Raw genomic sequence first — 23,490 nt, 5'->3', positions numbered from 1 at the left:
TACCCACATTTTCCTGCTTGCACTTCTGTCCTGTGTGTATACACCTGAAACCACCCTTTCTTGTTGTTCAGAAATTGTTCCCTCTGCTGACAGCTTCCAGAAACACCATCTTCCAGAATCACCATCGTCATCTCCTAGCAGAACATCACTGCCTTTATGCTGACCATCTTCACATGCCCTATACTACTTGATTTAGACAGTACAATAGAAATTCAAGTAGCTAAATTTGCAAATTGCTGAACATCTTCAGTATGACGAAGGGGGTGAACTCCTTACTTCTTCATAGCTATCACGCTTAAGAAGCGATTATCATTTATATCTTCCACTTTACAGATGTTACAAAACTACTTTTTGTGGGTATCAGAAGTCAACATTGATCCAGCAAGCCTATAATCTTTCATCAAACAAGTTAAAATGAAGATGTTTCTTATTACTGTGCAATTATCACTCACCGTAACATTCTACATAAATGCAAAATTATTATAATGCACAACAAAAACAGACACGTACACAGCTATTAGAAAGTAGAGAAAAATCCCATAATCCCCCACACAGTTGCTCACTTCACAAAAGCTTAATTTTGTTATTATGCTGTACTGAACTCTTTATATTAAGTCTTTCCACCACATGCCCAGTGGTACAGTGTCTTGCTGAGACAGTTTTGAATGTTCCTTGTAATTCAAAGCCTTATTAAAATTAGAAATAGCCTGATGACCTTTAGTATGAAAGCACACAATAGCCTAATCTATTTCCACCTACACAGATTAATTTGATTGCCTTACATTACTGACAGGGCAATTCTAACAGCCTAAGTGCAGTTCACACACATGGGCGCTATAATCTTCAGGTCCTGGTGAATCAAATATTCCTTTTTTTATTTTCAAATTAAGCATGAATTTTCCCTTTTTCCCTCTTTTACATTTAAGCAAGCAAATATTGAGGAATCTGTATAGCTAAGATAAATACAACAGGAGCTGGATTTCTGCAGAGAACAGTTCTTTAGTTTTTTCTTTTTAATTAATCTTATTTTTCAATTCAATGGTGCCTTGCTCTAGCAATCTTACATTAACTGTGATCGAGAGCATTTAGCATAACCAATAAATCACTACCCATACATTCCTCAGCAATAGCTGTACCCATAAATCCACAGCAATTATTTTTACTCCCCCACACATGTACAGTCACACTGGAGCTCAATGAGCAGACATATGCCCATACATGCTTCTAACAGAACTCAACATGAAAGAAGTCCATGTCCATTTTTACACAATTATTGGTTTTTTTTTTCTAAAAAAGGCACCACAGTGTTATAAAACTGTGTTTATAAAGGTGCTAGCAAAATTAGAAAAAGCAGGAAATATCTCCTTCCTTCTCTATTGTAAATTTCAATGACCCTCTTCTTTTTTGCAAATTATAAATAACCCTGTCATCTTGCTTCAGAAACCAAACTATGGATGATAATAACACTATGTAAACTCAACCCAGTTAAGCTGAAAAGCAAGGTTTATCAGATCGTACAACAATCAACAAAGCAACGTGGCTGAAGGTTAACTTGCGTTAGGGAAAAGTGTTGAAAATCTGTACTTTATTAATAATTATTAAATAGATTAATTACAGCAAGTTAGACTTACAATAAAGAATTCTTCCTACTTCAGTCAGCTTAGAATATCCAGTCAAGAGTATATCAGACTATATATCGAGGCATATCAAACAAGATGCCTTGTTCAACACATTTTACCTAAACCTACAAAATACTTTGTTCACAGAACAGCTCAGTATTTCAGTCAAAAAAATATATATATACACCGAATACAGATAATCACGTAACATTTAATCAGTACTTTAACGAAGAACAATAGCTTACTGAATTCACTGCCATTCATTCTCCTCCTGTCAACCTGGAGATGATCTAAATGAAGCTCAGACTGGCTAGTTCTATATGCTGATCAAGACCTACATTAAATGAGGAATCTCACTACCTCCAAACATGCTCTCAAAAGTCCAGAAACCGTGTGGATGCTTGCTCAGAATAGATTGCCACTTATTACTCTTTGTGGTGTTGATAGACTTTTTCTCCTCATGGCTGCAACCTCGAAACCTGACAACTGCAACCTCAGCAATGCACAAGTCTTTGCTTTTATCCATTTGACGTGTCAACACCACTTCAGTTTTGTATTAAGAATCAGATAAACGTGCTGTCAGTCTTTAAACAGCGACTCTAATGCCAGCTGGCCACTGGAACTGGACTACTCCTAATCCCCTACTTCTGCTCATAGGCAGCGGACAAAAAAATGCTCCTTCCATACTGTTGCATAAACGCTTGCCCCATCTCCCCCCTAAAAACATTTCACAGGTACTGATACAACCAGTCTTCAAAGTTTCGTTTCTGTTCACAACCACTGCTGAACTTATTCTGGAAATTTTGCAGCTTAGCTGCCAGACAGAAGAGAAGGGTGCAGCCCTAGAGCAGTCCGCCTCACTCAGCTTTGCCTCGCAGATGCTAACAAATTACATCAGAAAGTAAGCAGAGAACAAAAAGACACAACTAGGTATTCCGAGAGCAGGAACAATGTCTGTGAGGAAGACAGTGCTGCTCATAACCTCCCAACAGCTAGAAGATTTAAAATCAACTTTTGCATGCAACACTACCACATTATTTTCAAAGCATTTTACAATTCTATTTGATTTCTCAACTAGCCACCTACTTCTCCTTTGTAATTCCACTTCTATGAGCAATTGGTTACATTTACATTAGGAGGTACATTTTGTCTTGTCACTTTACACTTCATGCACAAACTCATACATACTGGGAAATACCACAACAAGTCTTTTTGTTGTAATTTTTCTTGCTGTTAGTTTTTAAGAACACTCCAAAAAAATCCACATAACCACACAAAAGAGAAACAATTAGACTGTACATCAATAAAAAAAAACCAAACAATTTTGAAGGCTGCTTTTTTGCAATACAATCATGTCAATAGGAAGAAACCCAATGAATCGCTGGCACAGGTCTGATTCCATTGCAGCTTTCAAAGCCTACAGAACTTATCTTCTAAGCATGAAACAGGAAGTGTTTAGCCTGAAGGGACAAAGACCCGGAGGCAAAGAAAACCATTTCTTAAATACACAGATTTAGCTCTTCACACTATGAACCCATTCGCACATTAAGCATTTATTTAGTCACAGTTCAGTCAGTTTGACAACATTTAGTTCATACACCTGCTAACATACCTGCAGAATCAGCACATCAGCTCTTTTATTTCCAATGTTCCATCTCCTGCTTATAATAGGAACACTATAGGAAGCGACACAGCATGCTAGTAGCAGGGGATTTTCTTTTTAAAATAGCCTAGACTGGAGTGAACTTGCTCAAAGTTAGTGATACTAATGGAATAATGCTCAGAATTCAGTTATTTTGAATGATGTAACAGAAGTGTTTTTGGTGTTGTTATTGTTTTTAGTTTTTTGAAAAATCCAGCAATTCAAGTTCAGTTTGCTGACTGAAAAGTTTTAAAGAACATATGTAGAGTCCTCTGGAAGCTCTGGAAAACAAGCACTGCAGTCAATTCTGTGACACAAATTAAATCATCTGTGAAAACCTTTGTGAAGGTACTCGACTCTTAGAAATAAATGAGTGCTTTTTAAATATATATATTTTAATAGCAACAGAATTCATCCTGTGCACTGCGGTTCAAGCCAGCTGCACTAATATCAGTTTTTAAGAGACCTTTAAATAAACACGCCTCATCGTTATAAAGATGGGGCGTTAGTGAACCAAACAATGGAACAGGCTGCATCAAAAGAGCAATACCATTTGTTGCTCTCCAGCTCAGTAGACAGCTGAAATAAAGCATGCAGTTTTGCAGAACTGATTTAAAATCTGACCATTAACTTTACTGGAGAGGGGATATATGATAAAAAAATTTAAGCCAGCCAAGAATGTGCAAAATGCCACAGCAACCATTTCAGAATGCCTCACGATCACAAGCAGTAGGCATTAAGTTGCTGGAAGCGCTCAAGTTCTGCTAGTTCAAAAAAAAAAAAATAATAATAATACTGTTTCCTCTAATAAGAATTACTGGTATGCCTCAAACATTCTTTAATTTTAAATGAGAACAACAAGCTTCTAGCATTCTTTGGCTTAACCCACATGAGAGATATTTGCCATTCTTTGCACTTATTTATTCCCCCTACAGAGTTTTTAATATTAAAATATACTTCTACTATTTAAAAGCAAATCTTGGTAACATCACTGCAGTAAGAAATTGTATTCTGCCATCTAAGTTCAATCTCCTCTCTTTTAGTTTAAAATCATTCTTCCTTGTCATATCTTTACAGATCCTGACAGAGAGGGCCTTGCTTTTATAGGTATTGCTCAGCAAGACTGGAAATACGACAGCAAAGTACAAGCTTCATTGGGGTAACTTCCACCCAAGGCAGATGCTAGAAGCACATTTTCTAGAATGTTACCCCTCTAACATGTCCAGCAGGTAATGATGGCAGAACCCCTCTCATCCCAGAGACCCTTCAGGAACATGAGAGAGCACTGATCCACGCAGTTCTGATTTCACAACTTCTTAAGAAATGACAGTAATACTAGCTGACATATTCAGACACAGTTATGAAACTTCGATGTTTCAGAATCACTTAATATACAATTGTTAATTCTGCTCTTGAAGTTCACATGGTAATTAAATCGAGAACATTTCACAGATCGTTATCTTTTGCATTACCTGGAGAATATCAGCTCTGCCCTTCCTATTTCTCAAGGGTGCATGGTTACGTAAACAGTTATTTTAACTACATTACTCCCTTATGCCACACTGCAAACAAATACAGAATAGCTATTACATTATATTGATTGCTCACCTACATTCTGCAATGAAGTTGGTTATCTCCTGGCATTACAGATTTCCCTCAGAGAAGTTTCCCTGACAATCCCAATCCTTCACACCATCCTTCAACTACACTGCCCACCTCTTGAAAGGCCCGTCTCACAGGTAGGCTGGCTATAACCTCCTTGGCAATGGGTGGATTTTTGTTGCTGTTGTTAATACTGAGATGTATTAGTTGTCACTCTTATTAAAGTTCTATCTCTGAAGCCATTCCATTAAAAAAAAAACTCTTTAGACTTTATCAGCCACCTCTCTACATGCATTTAGCATCAGAATGGAATACAGATTTCAGAGAAGATGTAAATTCCTTTACAAAGAATGGGGATATCTTAAAAACCAAAGAAAGAGGTTTAGAAATTGTATTAGAATACGTGCCTGTAAAATCCCACACTGGCAGAAGTCAGTAAGAGATCTAATACTTAACCTCTGTTGTCACCTTTATTGCATTATTTATATGGTATCTCCGTACTTAAATCTTGGCTTTTTAAACTACCATCAAATCTGTCATTTACCTACACGGGCAAAGTAGCCTATAAACAGCAGAACTAGTGAAAACACTCCCTTTCAATCACGTTTCATGTTAGTTTTCTGCCAGCCAAGTGGATTTCCCATCCTGATAAAATAAAGACAATTTGTATTTCCTCCCACACCCACTTAAAACTTGTTAACTGATACTGCAGATTTCAGTCAACACTGAAGACTGGTAACAGATACAGACAGCTCCATTTTGTGCCCAGCTTCGAGGGAGAGGTTAAAAAAAACCTCTACACCTAAACCACTACAGCTCAGCAACCCACTTGGAATCTTCATCTTCTGAAAAAAGCAGTGGATGCACCAGAGGAAGTTCATGCAAGGGAAAACAACAAGGAAAACAACAACAAGGGAAAAGAACAAGAAGACATCACATGAATTGTGATGTCACAGGAAGGTGGGGAAAGTCAGATTAGCAGCCTTGTCATAGAGGTTTAAACTGATGGTGAAATCACATAGGGAGAGCACAAGATGCTCATGCCTTGTCCTGCATAACCATAGATGATCATGCGTTATATATTCAATCAAGAGTACACACCACTTCAGGAAGCCCTCAATCTGTCCATCACATGTACAAGGGATGCTTCACGATACAAGAACCAAAGCCACACAAAATGTATTGTGCTATGATCTGGTAGCAAAAGACTAAGGATAACATTGATGCAATTGTAAGCAATCCTAGGGACTAATCCCATAGAAAGGCCCATCAAATCATAGTCCCTGCAAACATAACCTGGAAGGAAGGTTTTTTCAAATCTGAATTCAGTCATCAGTTTATCTCAATGATGAGAGAAACACTGGGCTGGTCCAGAAGAGGATTTCCAGTTTCACCTGGGAAACAACCACCACAAACAGCAGTATCGCTTTCCATACCCACCCACCTCCCCTTTCATTATGTTCCTAGTGTTACTGAGAAAGGCAAAAACATAAGGGAGAAAAGCTCCTTGAGATATAAGATGTTATCAGTGCTGCTCTGCCTTTACTTGAGCACTTGCAGGTCAGCCACCCTGCCATCAGCTAGTCTCACTTGTCTCCTCACCTCTGCTACAGGCCACTCTACAACCAGCCTACAGGAGCTCCTCTCCCTAATTGCCAGTGCATGGCTTCTGCTCAGCTTCTACAGGTTTCATTCCAGCTGGGTGATAGCAGCTCCCAAAGCCACCCACTGCAGCCAGCACAGCAAGTCTTGTGACACACAGTGTGACAACTTTTACCTGGAAGTCAAAATAAGATTCACTTATGATATAATATTTGCAGTAATGAAACCTCATTTCCATTAGCTATTGATATATCATTACCCCTATCAAAAACCTCTGGCAATGTATTCACTTAGTATCTGCAACAGATCTGATTCCAGTTAATCTCCTCTTTATCCAAAGGACTTAACAGCACCTTTTTTTCCTCCTTCTTAATTATGTAACCAGAAAACCTTCTGCAGTTGCTTTCATTTTAAGATCAGATCAGTTCGTTTAAGTCACTTTAAACAGGCTTTTACTGAACAAGAGCCATGGGCTAGGGAGTAATGATGCAGTTTAGTATGTTCATCAGCACAGTCACACACACCCTGTGCCACCCATTCATTCCTCTACAAGTAAGAATCACAACATATAGAGCTTACACCCATCTGGACCTTTTCCTTCTACAGTAAACTCTAAATGATGTAGAGGGGTAAAGAGTGATATTTAAGCTAAAAGGTTTGCGTTTTTTTTTTCCCCTCACTCTGCTCACATCCATTGTTTGGTCTCCATCAGTGTTCAGCAAGCATCAATGAATGTCAGTAGGTGCCATTTTCTCCACATGGAGGAGTTCAATGACACACCTTCGCTTCATATGCACTTCCACGTCAGACACCATTTTGTCAGACTGTCACTCAGCTGCCATCTGTCATATGGCAACAGAATGTAATGGAATACTGGCAAGAAGGTTCAAGCTCTACTACCATATTACCAACACGCACCTCTGACATCACGGACCACATAATGAAATAGGAGGCATTACTTTTGGAGCAGCCCTCATACCTGCCTGATTAAAGCTACTTGTGCAAATATGGAGTGGGATAAGAATGAGAGACCATTGCCTTTCTTCAACTGTAAGCTGTAGTTGCAACACATAACCTCCTCATTAACACTCAAAAGGGGAACTGTATATAAAGATCTCACATGTCTAATTAATTAAAAAATAAACAGTTTGCTACCAGGAACTGGTAGACAAGAGTTCACATCCACTCATGTGGCAGAAAAGCTACATCAATAAATTGTCATTAAATAGTCACTGTGGGCACAATCCATGGAACTTGAACAAAAAGAAATAAAGAGACAAAGAACTAGACTACAGTTTCCAGAGAAGACCCCTTAAAACAAGTAGGAACAAGACTTGTTACGCAGGGATCATCATGCTAACCTAGCTATTAACAATGGAAAATAAAAGCAGACAATTTTCAATAATATTTTTTAACCAAATAATCAGTGAGAATGTACCTGTAGCTATTCAACAATGAATAAGCATAAATGGAAAAGTCAGACTTCAGATTTTCTTCTGTTGAAGAGAGGAAGATTGTGCTGTCTTTTAACATGAAAACTCAGCAGAACAGAATTTAATGGGAAGGGGAGACAAATATGTAAACATACATGCATAAACAGTTACCTTAAGAACGTAACATTCACCTTAAAATTTTATTTTAAAAAAGGTGAACAAATAAAACGTGGAATATTCATCAGTACTGAAGGAAGTATTTTCTTACAATCTCTTCTTGCCTACAGCAAGATTACAGCAACTGACAGCTCGGGTACTGTCACCCCAGAAACCATGATGCAAGGTCATTATCATTTCACGGAACTTTTATTACAATAGCTGCAATATTGCTGGGTTCAGAATGTGAGTAAGCAGGAACACTGATAACACTGGTGTGGAATAGTAACATCTTATTTTGTTCACTGTTTAATGCAGCAATTTACAATAGCTGAGCTGCTCCCACACCACTTGCTCATGCTGACATGGACTTATTTCCTTCACCATTGTTTCCCACTGCCTTGCACTTGCTCAGCCTCCCCAGCCTTGGGTCCTGAGCTTATATCCTCAGCAGCAAAATAATGCATTCCTTCTACTCCAACACTGCTTGCATTGCAATAAGCAGCCATAAATTCTAAAGGCAGCTGACCCAGAACTGACACCCTCCTCATCCACCCACCATCCAGCATAACGGACATGCTGTTGCACACTGTAAACACTGGCAACTGCAACCTCTCTAGGAGGCTCTTCCAGAAGAAAACTGGGACCAGCTGTGTCCACAACCTTCTGCTGTGATGCATGCTGTGCAGTGGTCAGCTCTGGGGAGAGCAACGCAAGCTGCTGAACTTCGAAGGGAGATGGTAAGGGCAGCAATGAGATGAGCCGTTTTAAAGGAAGTCTGTGCTCAGCACATTTTGAAACTGAACTATCAGAATGAGGAAGTCCATTGTCATTAAAAAAAAAAAAAAAAAAAAGCTGCTGCTCACCAGTTCGATCTTGGAACATCAGGCAATGTGATGTGCTCCCTGAAGTGCCCCAGGAAGCAACTACACAACCACATCATAAACCTTTTCAGTCCAGAGGTGAAGATTTATAGACATGCAGTTTGAGGTCCCAAATCATTGAAGAACATGCAATTAGAGATGTTCTGCTTTGTCTGTATTTTAAAAACAACATTCTTCAGCATGGCAAAAGGTCACATTAATCTGTGGAAATGCACTCAGAAGTATTAGCATCAGGCCATGAACTTATTCTTATACCATCACTTCGAGATTCAGGCCTCTTGGCCAGAACTACTAAATAAGAGCCACAAAAACAGGAGTAGAGTTCTACTTTCTCCTCAGAAAAGCCCAGCTTTTCTCCTGTACCCCAAAGAATATCCCCACCTGGAAAAAAGAAAAAATTGTCTTGCACTTGACCAGAATTACTGCAGAAGTGGAACAGTTTCAGAAATTGACATGAGATAGAAAAGCCTTACGTTTCCCAGCCAGTTCCAGTGGTATTCTGTCCTCAAGGGAGGAACCACAGAAGGATGAAGAAGAGAAGGTAAAAAGATGCCAGACATCAAGGAAGATAGAGAAAGTCACTCTGTAGACTCATCCACAATCAAGAAAGATGCTATCAAGACTGTATTGTGCTTATACTTCAAGTCTGGGCATGAAAAGATCAAAGTTGGTATATTACAAAACCCTATGTGATAGTGTTTGAAATTTGGTTAAGTCTTTGCATTCCACCCAAGAAGCCTTGGGTGCTGCTTACAGTACAACTTGGTGAGTAGTTTTCCATAGAGCCCTTCCTTTTTGAGATGACTGCACCCTTTGCAGGATGATCCAGTTTTCCAGACCTTAGAGACACTGTGAACACAAGGAAGGATGCACCTCTGCTTTAATTTAACATTAACAGGAACTCCAAAAACACTTTTTTCTACTTGCTCTGCTGATACCCTGCAGAGGGCTATAAAGGTGTCAGGAACCCTTTAGATTCCCACAAAAGCCTGGCTGGTCTGGACTCAATCAACAGATGGATCAGGAACACTCACAGCTGTCTACAAGTATTACAGAGAGGAAACATCTGATCCAGGTGACTCAGAGCAGTGAAAGACCTACAGAAACAAAAGAAAAAGGTCGCTCCTTTTTTGCAAAGCAATATCACGCAGGACAGCAGCCAGATGACAACCTACCCTCAAAAACTTACACAGAAATAAAATTCCTTACCAGCTAAAAATATTACCTGGTTTGATTAGCAAAGAACCATTAAGCCATTTTTAAATAAGTTTTTTAATAAAAATTGATGCTTAAAAGGCTATCAGCACTTTTTTCTACTTCTAAGCAAAAAACATGCAGCAGTTTGCATAACACCAAGTGTCAAGTGGAGGCCAATGTTATGGGCAAAGTATATTAATGACATGACACAGTTGTTAAGGTTGACACCTGTCCCAGACCTCGTTACTTTGATCTCAATTCCTGTGCTAACCAGAATGTTAAGATATTGTCAGTGTTTTGCACTTTCAGGAAGCTCAGGAAGAGTAAATAGAGCTGTACTGTGCAGGTTAGAGCTTCTTTAAATTAGCCTAATACTGAATAATACCTTTACAGAAGAAGAGGATGAAAAGCACCACAGATATGCCATGAAGTACAATTCCACCTGGGAGGACTACTGAATATTTTCCACCTTCCCTCAGAAAATTCCATAAGCGCAGCAGTTCCCAGGCAACAGGTGACCGCCGAGGACCACAAGACATGGCTGCAGTTTAAAATAGATAAGCTGAGCCAGACAGTGTGGGGGATTCAACCAGTTCATATCAACTGCACTTATTTTTCCCATTTCTGTTCCTGAAAGATTGCCAAATACAAATAGCCAAATAAATAAATGAATAATCCCATCAACAAAATACATTAGGCAGTGAGTATGCCACATTAGAATAACAGAGGAGACGATAATACTTTCAGTGCAGAAGGTTGGCAAGAAGCAGAGCACTCAGCCTAATGCTGATGTTCCCATTTAACAGTACACGAGACTCACTCAGCATGCAACATCAGGAAAGGAGAAGAAAAGTGGAACGTCTCCAAATCAAAGAAAGATTAGGCTTATATCTAACTGTGCATTTCAGTCACCAAAATAAGTCTGAGACGGCCTTCTTTGCATGGAGGTTTCAGTGCTCTGCAGAACAGGTCAGTGTGTTTGGTTTGTTCTCTGCATGGATGCTCAGCTACTAGAGAAATAGTATCTCTTTTCCCACTTGCCAGCACAGCAAAACAATGAACAAAATTAAAGTTTTGGTCTGAGCTCCGTGTTCCAGTTACTATCCCAAACAACCAGCCGACATACCGCTATCTGAACCTAGAGCAACATCACAACCCTTATCCTCCCAGCAGGCAGCCACTTTTCTCCCACTCTTGTATCTCCCCTCCAAAAGATTTCACTGGTCACAATCAAACCAAGGAACCCGCTTTCACCCACACTCACTATCTTCGATACACATGATCCAGTTGCAGGCTCACCCAGATGACAACATCCATGACTGAGATGCTTGCCCATTGACTGGACCTCTTCTCTGTGCCTTTGTCTCAACAGATGCATCAAGATTACATAATTCCACCATCTGTAAGAGCAGTTCCCTTTCCTTTCACAAAAGTCTGTCTAGACTCAATTACATTTTGCCAGTGCTCTGGCACCTTGGATGAAAGCAAGTGATGACATGCAATTACACTCTACAAAGATACAAGCAAGCACACCACATCAAGTAGCACAATTTCCACGGATTCCGAGGTAGTTGTCTATTCAGTAACTTAAAGTCAAGTGGGGCATATAAGCTATTCAGTTCTAAAATACAGAAGCAGCCTCATTTCAGCAGATCTGTCAAGATCAAACCAGAACTGAGCATTTTCCAACTAGTATTCAGGAAGCTTTCTTCTGCAACCTTCAGATAAGACCCTCTCTGAGCAACCAACCACGTCGTTTTTTGGAAAGCTGTTTCAAGATAATGTGAAACTCAGCTGGCGGATTTCCTATTCCGTAAAGTTTCAGACATTCATCAAAGGACTCGTTGAAGGGAGGCAATGAGAGCTCCAACAACTTACAGCTTCTGCACTCCCCAACTTTCTCCCTCCCCAAAATGCCAAGGATCATGGTTAGAACTGAAATGAGATTTCTTGAACACCAGAGCTATCCATAAACTGACTTACAGCCTTTCTTCATAGTTACATTACTTTTTCCATGGAAAAAAAAAATAAAAAAAATTCAGTAGACTGTAATCTAAGTACAAAAGAGCTAATAAAACAGTGTTTCTGGTATTGTGCTAGATACAGATGATGGATGGAATTAGCATCTGCAATAACGCCACACGGAACATGGCTCAAAAATAGTTTTTCCAAAGCTTTAATTTCAAAGCTGACATTGAACACCTCCCTCATTGCATTAGCCCTCTGGCATTTGTACACAGCTTCTTCTATACATCTTGGTCACAACAGATAAAGGTGGACAGGGCACTTCCTAAGTGCATTACAGTAATCTAATTAAGCTTGTCAGACCCATTCTGTACAGCTAAAAGTCTCAAAAGTGAACCTTTTATTTCAGTACAGAGAAGACAAGCCACAGAACTCTGACTACAGAAGCAATTAAAGAATATAATTCAATTCAGATATTTCCAACTGTATGTCTAAGCCAACTGAACAGGGATCATACAGTGATGATATAAATGTAAACACTGTAAAACACAGTATTCAACTGAAATATATATATATCTGAAATTAAGTGATTTTCATCTGTACAGGAAAAGGCAGCATTAGGAGTACAACTATGAACAGAGAATAGACTTTTTGTTCAGTCCATCCCTATCTGTTCATAACACCATATGGCAAATACCACAGTATTTGTTTAACAGAAGGAACAGACACACCTGACCTATAAACCCTGATATTTTCAAAGCTTCAGCCAATATCTTTAATTAAGAAAACCAAAAGCAGTCTATCAAAAGTAAAGAAAATGAAAATATTGCCTATTAAATCCTGACCAGAAGAAAGAAGCCTGATACATTAAAACATACTGTAATTCACTGAGAAGAACGATTTTTTCCCGTTAAAGATATTATCATCAGCAACAACAGCTCTAGACAAAGTTCCTCCTTTCCACTCACCTTGCTCTCTACTCGTATCACAAAACAGCAGTTTCAACCACTACCAACACTTTCCACTTTCTTTTTCAACTGCTCAGACAAAACACAATAAAAAAAATAAAAATTAAAGAAAATTAAAACTCTAATGTGAAATGTTCCCATACTGTACATGGATACAGAGTGGCACTGAAACAGGTCAGTGTGACTTTGCTTTAAATCATTTTGCGATTGATGACAGAATGCAAATTATCTCCACATCAACAAACTGATCTTTGTGTTCCTGACTCCAGCAGGAGTTGTCCCCTTCCCCCTTCTTTTGTTAGGAGACAAATAATAGAAGGCATGGAGTTATTCTTAGCAAGCTCTGTTTTTAACTCAGATATATTTATAAATCCAAAATACAGTCCCTGGAATAGCAGGGCTCTCCTGAAGTCCCATTCAGGAGATACCTGTAAGAAGTTACTAGCATTTTTCACTGAACAGCTGTTTGTCTGCATGCATTTCTGAACTGTGCAATACAAACTTACATTCATATTCATACACATTTGGTGACAAAATGCTTTAAAAAGAGAAGAAAAAAAGTAGTTTGAATAGAGGTTCCAGACACGGGTCCCATTGGGCAAGGCACGTTATCAATACACAACATAATGCAAATTGCAAAGACTTCATGATACAATTACACGCACACAGGGAACACACAGGAACTCACAAAAACATGACAAGACGACCAGCAAGTTGTTTACAGATTAAGATTGCAATTGGAAAAGCCCCTTTAATGGGACTAACGTCATCTTAATCTACATCACCCCCATTACTCACTCCTACTCCAACACAGCCCCTTACTCATGCAACCTTTCTTGGCCTCATAGAAAGACTGTGAAACACAAGGGCAGGGGGGAGACCACCCACAGGAAAAGGAAAGAGCATCTTCATCCAGGAGGGCGCTGGCCCACACTCAGCACCCAACCACAACAGGAGCAGCACTGACAGAGGATAGGAGAAACGCTGTGAAACTGCAACAGGAGGCAGAGGTGGGATCAGGGATCAGGTGAGGGGAGACAGCAGCCATCGCGCTGACAGTGGTGACGCGGCCCTGGCGCAGGGGAGGGGGCAATCCAAATACCACTGCTCCTGGCAAATACGGTGACTCACTGTGCTTATTTGCTGCCACCTGAATTCAGCCTCCTTGTGACATCTGTACTACTCTGCGACGGCACCCAGCATGCTCAGGGCTGGCAGGCTGCGCAAGGGGCAGTCACAGAGGTCAGCTGCATGCCAGCTGATGTCAGAGGACTCTGATCCTGCTATCCTCATACAGCACCAAGGTAACAAACCAGCCTCTGTGCACACCTGTGCCGCTCTATATTTAGCGCTCTTCTCCCACTGTTCCATTCATTACCTTCTAGTTACAGTGCATATAGGTCTTCTTTACTCAACATCTTAAGTAAAGAAATATTTCGTGTAACCATCAAAAGCAAACAGAGTGTAAGCAGAGGGAGATACACCAAGGGGAAAAAAAATGAAAACATAACAAGCACACAGAGAGCATTTTACCACGTTATAGGAGGAAAGAAAAACACTGCTCAGCATTTCCTGTTCAATATTCAGCATCAGACACAGAAACCAAAGACATTAAAAAAATACCCAAGCTGTGCCGTGTTTCTATCATCAGGCTTAACTCACACTTACTATCAGTTGAAACAAATACTATTTCTTCTGGGATTTCACTTAAAAATTTTTCTGTCCTTCTGATATTATCTGCCATATCACCTGAAACTGCACAAACTTCTGGCAAATCACACACATGAAAACAGGCTCTAGAAAAATCAGACTGCACTGCATGTCCCTTTAGCTTTCATTTTCTTCCCTTTAAAAGGAGCTACATTGAAAGAGTAAAACCAGGTATACAGAATGTATTGTCAATGTTTTTGTTCAAATATTTCAATAGGAAAATAGGAAAAAGTTTATTTTTCACCCTTTAGGCTGCATTTGCTTCCTGCAGCTGCAGCACACGGCCCACATACTGAGGTAAGCAACGGGTCCAGTATTACTATGTGAAGCTACCAACCAAGTTCGCAATTGTATTTAAGGTAATTTTAACTGAGCAGGAAACTCCTGAGACTAAACCTGAGAACAAATTTCTGTGTTCTTCTTCCTGATACACTTTTTTTTTTTTTTTTTTTTTAAATTGGCATAGCTTCTCTTTTGAGTCTCCCAGCATTTGGCTCCCTCCTTAACACTCAGAGCTGCTTTTGGAAGCATCAACAAATGGCAGCAGAAGAAAAGGCAAGCAGAGGTCTGCCAGTTCTCAAACTTTGCATGGAGTTTGGCAGGGGGGAGAGAGACTGAAGCGCACCTGTGTGTCACCCACTGTGACCCCAGGAAAGAAAACCAGGACAAAAGCAGTTGAGAGAGACAGAGCTCTTTCTGGCAGCACACGGTCTGGGAAGCAGCTTAATGCTTCCGACATCCTTCCCACCCTGCAGCAGCCGTGGGAGACCCGCATAGGCACTGCTGTGCCACAGCTCAGGCTCAGCAGCCAGCAGAGATAAGCGAAGGTTTAAATGAGGAGTAAGAGCAAAAGTACAAGGTAGCGAGTTAAAAAAAAAAAAAAAGTGTCACAGTTTTCCGGTTTATTGCGGCAGGGAGAAACAATGCCAGGAAGGGCACGGCACAGTCAGCAAAGGCAGCAGAGTCACGTCAGGATACCAGATACAGGATACCTGGTTAGTTCTTTCGGCAGCGTGCAATTAGCTGATAGACATTTCATAATATTCAGAGCTCTGTAACTAGTCAAATCCTACGCGGCGTGTATTTTCCTCGCCTAACGCCGCGGCGTCTCTCCCAGCACATTCCATGAATATCGCTTCCTGCAGCACAACCTGCCTCCCGCCGCTCCTACACAGTACTTAGCAGAAAGTTGACTGACGCGCTGCAAGGAAGGCTGCGCTACTTCCCGCGCCAGCGACAGAGCTGCCGACAAGGAAGACTCTCGGCCCGAGCCCGGCCCAGTTTTCCCAGCCCTGTGCTACGCCGCGCAGCCACGAGCGCTCCGCTCCCAGGCGGCCCCCCACGGTCGGGCTGTGCCTGCAGCCCCGCGCTGCTGAAACCGCCCAAACCTCCGCACGGGGCGGCTCTCAAACAGAGCGCGACGTCTGGATGAGAAACGGGCAAGGGAGAAAGTTCCCGATCTGTTCCCACAGCGTGAGACAACTTCTCTCCATTTGCCACACGCTCAAAGCGACCGGTCGGAGCCGACCTGCAGCTCTCTGCTCGCAGAGCATCCTCCGGCACTCAATGGGGTTTCACCCCGCCGCTCGCCCAGCGCCGTCCCGCACACAGCTCGGGCCGGACCGGCTGGCAGAGGGAAAGGAGGCGGCGGCGCCCACAGGACGCCCAACCCGCCCGACGGCCCCTGGCGAGACAGCACCCTGTAGCGCTGCCTTCGAAGAACTCCACCACGTGTGCCACGCCTCTCCCCGCTGCCGCCGGCATCTGCAGCCCTCCGCGACTACTCTTCGTTCCGGGGACTGCGAAAAGGCGTTTCGCAGTTAAGAAAGCCCGCAACGCCCCGGCATTCCGCGCCTCCTCGCCGGAGGGTCGGTTCCTCCGGGCGGGGCTCGGAGGAGAACGATGGGGAGCGGAGCGCGGCCAGGGGAAGGGCACCGCGGGGGGCGGCGCGGTGGCAGCGGGCACCGCGAGGGAGCAGCGCGGTGAGAGGAAGCGGAGCTCGGAGGCTTGGAGCAGCCAGAGAGCAATGACGGGGACAGGGGAGAGGCAAGGCAGACGCGAGCTCGGGGCAGGGGTCGCGGGAGCCACCAGAGGATCCGTCCCGTCCCCAGCGCGGAACCCGGGGATCGCGCGCGCGCACCTCCCGCCCTCCCCGCGCCCCGGCAGCACTCACACGGCAGCCGCGCAGCCTCACCTGTCCCCCCCCGCGCCGGGCAATAACTGCGGGACGCGCCGGGCCGCCCCCGACAGGGAGCGCGGGTGGCCACGCCCACTGCCGGGCCACGCCCACCGGACACGCCCCGCGCTCCCTCCCGCGGCGCGGCACTGAGTCAGCGCCCGCCGCCCCCGGGCCGGGGCGGGCAGGTTGTGCGAGCCGGGCGAGGTTAGCGCTGGTGTTCCGTCGGAGCCTCGCCGCGGTGTGCGAGCTTGCCCCGGAGAGCTGCTGTTTGCGAGTCGGAATGGCTGCGCGAGTCCTTTGTGCTCACGGAGCAGCGAGACGAGACGAGAGTCGCGGAAGGCAAAACCTGGTAGATGGAGTCGTTCCTTTCATAGCAAAAAAGAGAATAAAATACAACAAAGCTACACTGCTCGGCTTTAGCTCAGTATTTCAGGCCCCCTTCCATCCTCTTAGGATTGTGGGTACCACGGATCTCTTGCGGAAAGTCGTTTTGAATGAAGATGAAGCTCCCAGTGACCCCATCTACTGACGTAAAGGACAAAAGGGGGGTGATGGGAGATTCCTGGGGTGAAAGAGGATGCTCCTTTGGTCTTTTCGTCACTTCAGCCCACAGAAAGCTGCAAATGATGCTTCTGAGGTTATTAACAAGGAGGCAGTAACTGGAGTCTGAAACTAAGGAGCAGGGAGAGGGTATGAGGGCAAAATTGAAGAGAACGTCCAAACACATTTTACAATATGCAGAAAAGGGTTTGTGGGCTGGTGGTGTGAACAGAGCGGTGTTTAAGTGCAGAGGGCCTCTGTCCTGGCATCCCCAAGGAGCTCAAACACAGAGACAGAGGTGGCAGAAGGCAGCACAGAAAACTGCGTGTTGTGAGTGCGGAGATATCGGAGGAGCTGGAAAGCAGGTGGGGAGGTGGGGATGGAGAAACACAGCTCCTAACAGATCCTATAGAAACTCAGATCGCTGAGCAGCTGATTAGGAGGGAGATCAGCAGGGAGGAGGCCATGAGGTTGGGGTTTGCTTCATGCTGCCTTTGCGATTATGCTGAGTGAGGAAATCCTGGCACTTTTGGGAAGGCACCATAATGAGATTATTGGGTTTGGCCAAAAGGGTTATGTAGAAATCTGACAGTCCATTGAGCAATACCACTTGTGTCACTTAGGACGGGAAAATCACAAAACAGAATTAAACAATCCCATTCCCCCCTCCACCCTTTAGTGTTCAGAAACTGGAAACTTTCTTTGATTTCTTTGTTTAAAACCTTTTTTGTAAGATATCAGCCAAGAAGAACTACAAGCAGACAGTGGAAATCAGCATGTCTCTGCTCAGGCAGAGCCTGGGGAGCCTCACACTTCCTAAGTCCTAACTTGTCCAAGGGATACAGCCATACAGCTCAGCAAGCCACTAATATTGTGTGTGTGTTGTAATATCCATGTGTTGTGTTTTCCCATGCCTGATAGGGCTGTTCTGGCTAAGACAAAATGGGGCACTGTGGAGCATAACAATAAAACTAAGTAGGTCACCTGGAGACTTCCAAGCATGAGGCATTTCAAGTCATTAGTGGGGAAAAAAGTATTGGCGACAATTGCCAGATGCAAGCTGGCAGCTCCAGCACATCTGATGTCAGCAACAGCTGCCACTGGTTCTCCTTTGGGAGCCCCACCAAGGGAGGACACAGCCTAGCCTTCAGTGTGCTTGAGGAGCAAAGGTGATGCCAAGCATTGGGCGGATGGGACAGCAGTAATGGCCAGCATGCAGGCAGCAGGTAAATGATTAACTCCCAGCTGTATGTAGCAGGGGCAGACAGTGGGAGGAGGCAGCTTTGCCCTGCGCAAGAGGAAGCCCAGGCAATGAGGGAGGTCAGGCACACTGAAATTGTAGGAGAGGTAGCTTGCAACAGCTCAGTTTTCCCAGAGGCCAGGTCAGGCAGCCCTTTGAGCCCCCCCTGCATTCACCACTCAGGAGTGAGGAGATGTGGATGGCACTGTAGCAGCATAGGGTGTCACCGGGTGTCCTCTGCTCTGCACCATGTGGGAAACCATACTTGCCACCGTACAGCTGGCCCACGCTTTCCTAGTTTTGCTGCCTCACCAAAAGGTCTTGGGCACTGCCCTGCTCTGGGTGAGGCTGTGCCTCGAAAGCCTTCGGAGGTGGACACTATCCAGGGTCATACCGAGCAAGAAGGCAGCAGCAGGATGCAGGCAGGAGCTACTCCCCAGGGCACCCTCAAGCACTGGGAACCTGCTGAGGTTGCATGCTGTAAGCAGACCAGGAGTCACTGGGTGAGCATTGGCAGCTATCTGCATACCAATCTGACAGAGCAGACGCTACCCAGCATTGCTTTCCCTAACATCATCCATGCTGCTCATGAGGCTCTGCTGCCACAACTAGTGCTGTGCAGCTGCAGCAAGCGCAGGCCTTGCTGGGTGTGCATGTGGCACTGGCAACAAAGGTACCCTCCTTGGTTTGCACTCTCAGGATCTTATTGCTGTTTGCTGAAGAAAAAGTGTGCAATGCTGGTGATAACGCTGCTGAAGCAGCTGATCCTCCATGAGGTACCTATGCATTCACCATGGTGCATGGTGAGAGGAAAGCAGTGTCCCACATATGCACTGGACATGGAAATGTCCCTAGTCCCTATCCCTCCATGGACATCTGCTGAGGAGTTGCACAGAGTAAGTACAGAGGTTTGTGCCAACTGCAGAGCTTTTGAGGTACTGCAACAGGGATTCATCTGGTTTGTAAATTCTTCCCAAATCTATTCAGATAAGTGATTTTATAGGTAAAGTTCCCCATCTCAAGTAACAGTAATAAAATCATCAGGTCATTGTCATGGAGAGCTGTTCTGTGCAGCTGACATCGGTGCTAAGCAAGGTTGAAGGAAGCTACTCCAAAAATAAGGCAGAAAATGGCTGGGGCAGAAGCAGAAGCAGTGATTGTGAGTATGAAAAATGAGCTTAATAACATTTAATAAGGGTAGTGTCATGGTTTTTTATATATTTATATTTATATACATTTTATATACATTATATACATATATATACATACATATATATATTTATATACATTTATATACATACACATTAAAGATATGCATGTGTTAATATATATGCACATGCATTGTAAGTATACATTTGAAATATTTGTAATGTGGATATAGTATATGTACACTTATATACACATATAATATGTCCATAACATAAAATATACACTGTTTTCTTCACAAAATTAGTAGCTAAATCTTCTATAAATGAAGTTTTATTCATATCTTATTACTGACAGTGATGGCAACAAATGTTTTATTCCATTGGAGCTAACATAGAGTAAATTAAAGGAATGTCTGGGTAACCTGGAGGATATCAGGGTCTGTGTTTGGTGGCAATACTGTGCCATAACTACAGCTCCAGCCCTGTGCTGGGAGAGTAAACACATCAGTAAAAATAACTTTGTTTTGGAGAGCAGTGCTCCATGACTACTGGCAGAGTCTAACAGATACTATAAAAACAAAAGAACAAACAAAAACCTGTCAACAAAGAGGGGAATGTGCAGCAACATCACTTTGTAATCACAAACTCATAGAACCTTAAGTTGGAAAAGACCACTAAGATCATTGAGTCCAACCATCCTCCCAACACTGTCATGCCCAGTACCATGTCTCTCAGTGCTACACCTACATATTTCTGATGCACCTCAAGGGACTGTGATTCCACCATTTCCTTGTGCAGCCTGTTCCAATACCTCAACACTCTTTCTGAGAAGAAATTGATATACAACCTGAACCTGCCCTTGTGCTCCAGGCAGCTTCTCACCATAGAAATATGTCAGAAGAGTGCTAGGAAGATCAGTAATGAAGTGCTTGCTAGCATGGACTGTGCCCCAAATTAGAACAATCAGAGAGGATTTTTACCTAATTTAAGGTTTGCCTTATGCTCTTGAAAACAAGCGAGTTAATTAGGCAACCTGTATATAAAAAAGGCCAGCCTAGAGAAGCTCTTGGTGCTCGTGAAGATCTAGCTGTGCACATGGCTGTGGCGTGCCATGCTGTACATAACTCCTGTCTGCAAGCACAAGAGCAAAATCATTGCCAGGAGTGGATCTGGATTTGGGTAATTGCTGATTTGCATTTTATCTGTAAATGAAAGGGACAGCTTCCTCACCCATGTTTAAGTATCACATGGTCATAGAATCATAGAATCACAAGATTGGCAAGGATCTACAAGAGTCCAACCATCCTCCCTTTACCATTGTTACTGTATGCTACTGAACTGTATCTTATAGCTCTTCATCCAGACACCTTTGAACACTGCCAGGTACGGCGACTCCACCACCTCCCTGGGCAGCCGTTCCAGTACCTGACCACTCTTTGAGAGAAAAAGTTCTTCCTTATGTCCAACCTAAAGCTCTTTTGGCACAACTTGTGGCCATTTCCCCAGGTCCTGTTTGTTGCCTGGGAGAAGAGGCCAAAACCCTCCTCATCACAGCCTCACTTTAGGAATTTGTAGAGTGCAATGAGGTCTCCCCTGAGCCTCCTCTTCTCCAGACAGAACAATCCCAGCTCCCTCAGCCACTCCTCGTAAGACTTGTGCTCCAGACTCCTCACCAGTTCCATTGCCCTTTTCTGGACACGCTCCAGGGCCTCAAAGTCATTCTTGTAGTGAAAACTACTCACCAGTGCTGAGTACAGAGGGATGATCACCTCCCTGCTCCTGCTGGCTACACTATTTCTAATGCAGACCAGGATTGGCCCTCTTGGCCACCTGGGCACACTGCTGGCTCACATTCAGCCGAGCATCAACCAACACCCCCAAATCCCTTTCCTCTTCACAGTCATCCAGCCACTCATCCCCAAGCCTATAGCACTGCATGGGGTTGTTGTGCCCAAAGTGCAGGACCCGGCACTTGGCCATGCTGAAGCTCATCCCATTCACCTCAGCTTATCCAGATCCCTCTGAAGGGCCTCCTTATCCTCAGGCAGATCGATACCACAACCCAACTTGGTGTTATCTGCAAACTTACTGAAGGTACACTCAGTCCCCTCGTCTAGGTCATCAACAAAAATATTGAACAAGATGGGCCCCAGTGCTGGCCTCTGGACACCACTTGTAACGGGTCACCAGCTGGACTTAGCTCCATTAACAACTACCCACTGGGCACAGCCCTCTAGCCAGTTCCTTACCCAAAGAAGGGTATACCTGTCCAGGCCATGGGCAGCCAGTTTTCCTAAGAGAATACTGTGAAAGGCCATGTCAGGGGCTTTGCTGAAATCTAAGTAGACTACATCAACAGCCTTTCCCTCATCTACCAGTCTGGTCACCCAGTCACAGAAGGAGGTGAAGTTGATCAAGCATGACCTGCCTTTCATGAACCCATATTGGCTGCATATGATCCCCTGGACGCCACGCACATGTTGTATGATCTTACCCAAGATGATTTGCTCCATAACTTTCCATGGTACAAATGTCATGCTGACAGGCCTGTAGTTCCATGGATCCTCCTTATGGCCCCTCTTGTGGATGGGAGTCACATCGGCAAGCCTCCAATCCTCTGGGACCTCTCCAGATAAAAGTAGTGCTGGTAGATGGCCAAGAGTTGCTCAGCAATAACCCCTACCAGCTCCCTCAGCACCCTAGGATGGAGCCCATCCGGCCCATGGACTTGTGACAGTCCAGATGGAGGAGGAGCTCTCTAACACCATCTCTACCTGAATCACCAGGGGTGTATTCTGCATAGCATCCCAGACTTCCAAATCAGGGTGTAAAGTGCCCTGAGGATAACTGATCTTCATATTAAAGGCAGATGTAAAGAAGGTGTTGAGGACCTCAGCCTTCTCCTTATCCTCAGTGGTCATTGCATGAAGTAAAGGATGGACATTTTCCTTGGTTCTTCTCTTACTACTGATATATTTCTAAAATGATTGTTATTTCTCTTTTACTGCAGTGGCCAGTCTGAGTTCAAGTTGGGCTTTTGCCTTCCTAACTTCTTCCTTGCGTTCCTTAGCAACTTCCTTGTAATCTTCCCAAGTAACCTGTCCCTTCTTGATGATGACACAGGGATGTGCAAGGCACCTCTCTGGGCATCTTGGCCAAAAGACCATGCTCTAGGAGCTGGTGGTCTGCTGTGATCCCTGAACAGCAGAGGCAGGAATGTTGCTGATGAACATTCCCTTTATCATTTGGAGTCCTTGCAGAAGCTTCAACTGATTTTGCCTGTTTCCAGGCATTTTGCTGAGCCACATGTGCATTACACAGATGTACACCTGGGTTCAGCAGCAAGGAGAGCAACTTTTCGGCCAGAGCTCCTGGTTGTTCCTTTTGTGCCATGCTCAAAATCCAAGGCTCAGGAGACATCAGTAAACTGAGGAGCACCATGAACAGTGGACATCCACAGGTCTTTTGGGGGAGACAACAAAAGTTCATCTCCAAAGACCAACCATTTATTTTTTCTGTCCTTGTATTTCTCTTGCAGTGTTCACATAAATACTCATGACTGCTGCTAAGTGGCGGAGCTTTACTAGCAGCAGAGCAGCTTTCCT

General features: G+C 43.6%; 2 protein-coding genes across 4 annotated transcripts in view; both read right to left on the bottom strand.

The window, feature by feature from the left end:
- The window catches only part of ELOVL7 (ELOVL fatty acid elongase 7), a 31,006-nt gene extending 13,933 nt beyond the window's left edge, over positions 1-17,073 (bottom strand). The window contains exon 1 of one of the 3 annotated variants that reach the window (XM_052670473.1): positions 16,973-17,073. The gene's annotated coding sequence lies outside the window, so the exon portion shown is untranslated. Of the gene's footprint in view, positions 1-13,068; positions 13,163-16,951 lie in introns of those variants that run through there. The other 2 variants (XM_052670470.1, XM_052670471.1) reach the window with 2 other exon arrangements.
- Positions 1-23,490, bottom strand: part of LOC128074290 (uncharacterized) — a 497,996-nt gene that overhangs the window by 79,626 nt on the left and 394,880 nt on the right. The gene's annotated exons all lie outside the window — the stretch shown is intronic.

This window comes from Tympanuchus pallidicinctus, unplaced genomic scaffold, assembly GCF_026119805.1.
Source record: "Tympanuchus pallidicinctus isolate F22 unplaced genomic scaffold, pur_lepc_1.0 scaffold9, whole genome shotgun sequence".
Classification (NCBI taxonomy): Eukaryota; Metazoa; Chordata; class Aves; order Galliformes; family Phasianidae; genus Tympanuchus; species Tympanuchus pallidicinctus.
The sequence above is the reverse complement of the archived record's forward strand: the minus strand, read 5'-3'. Positions and strand labels throughout refer to the sequence as shown.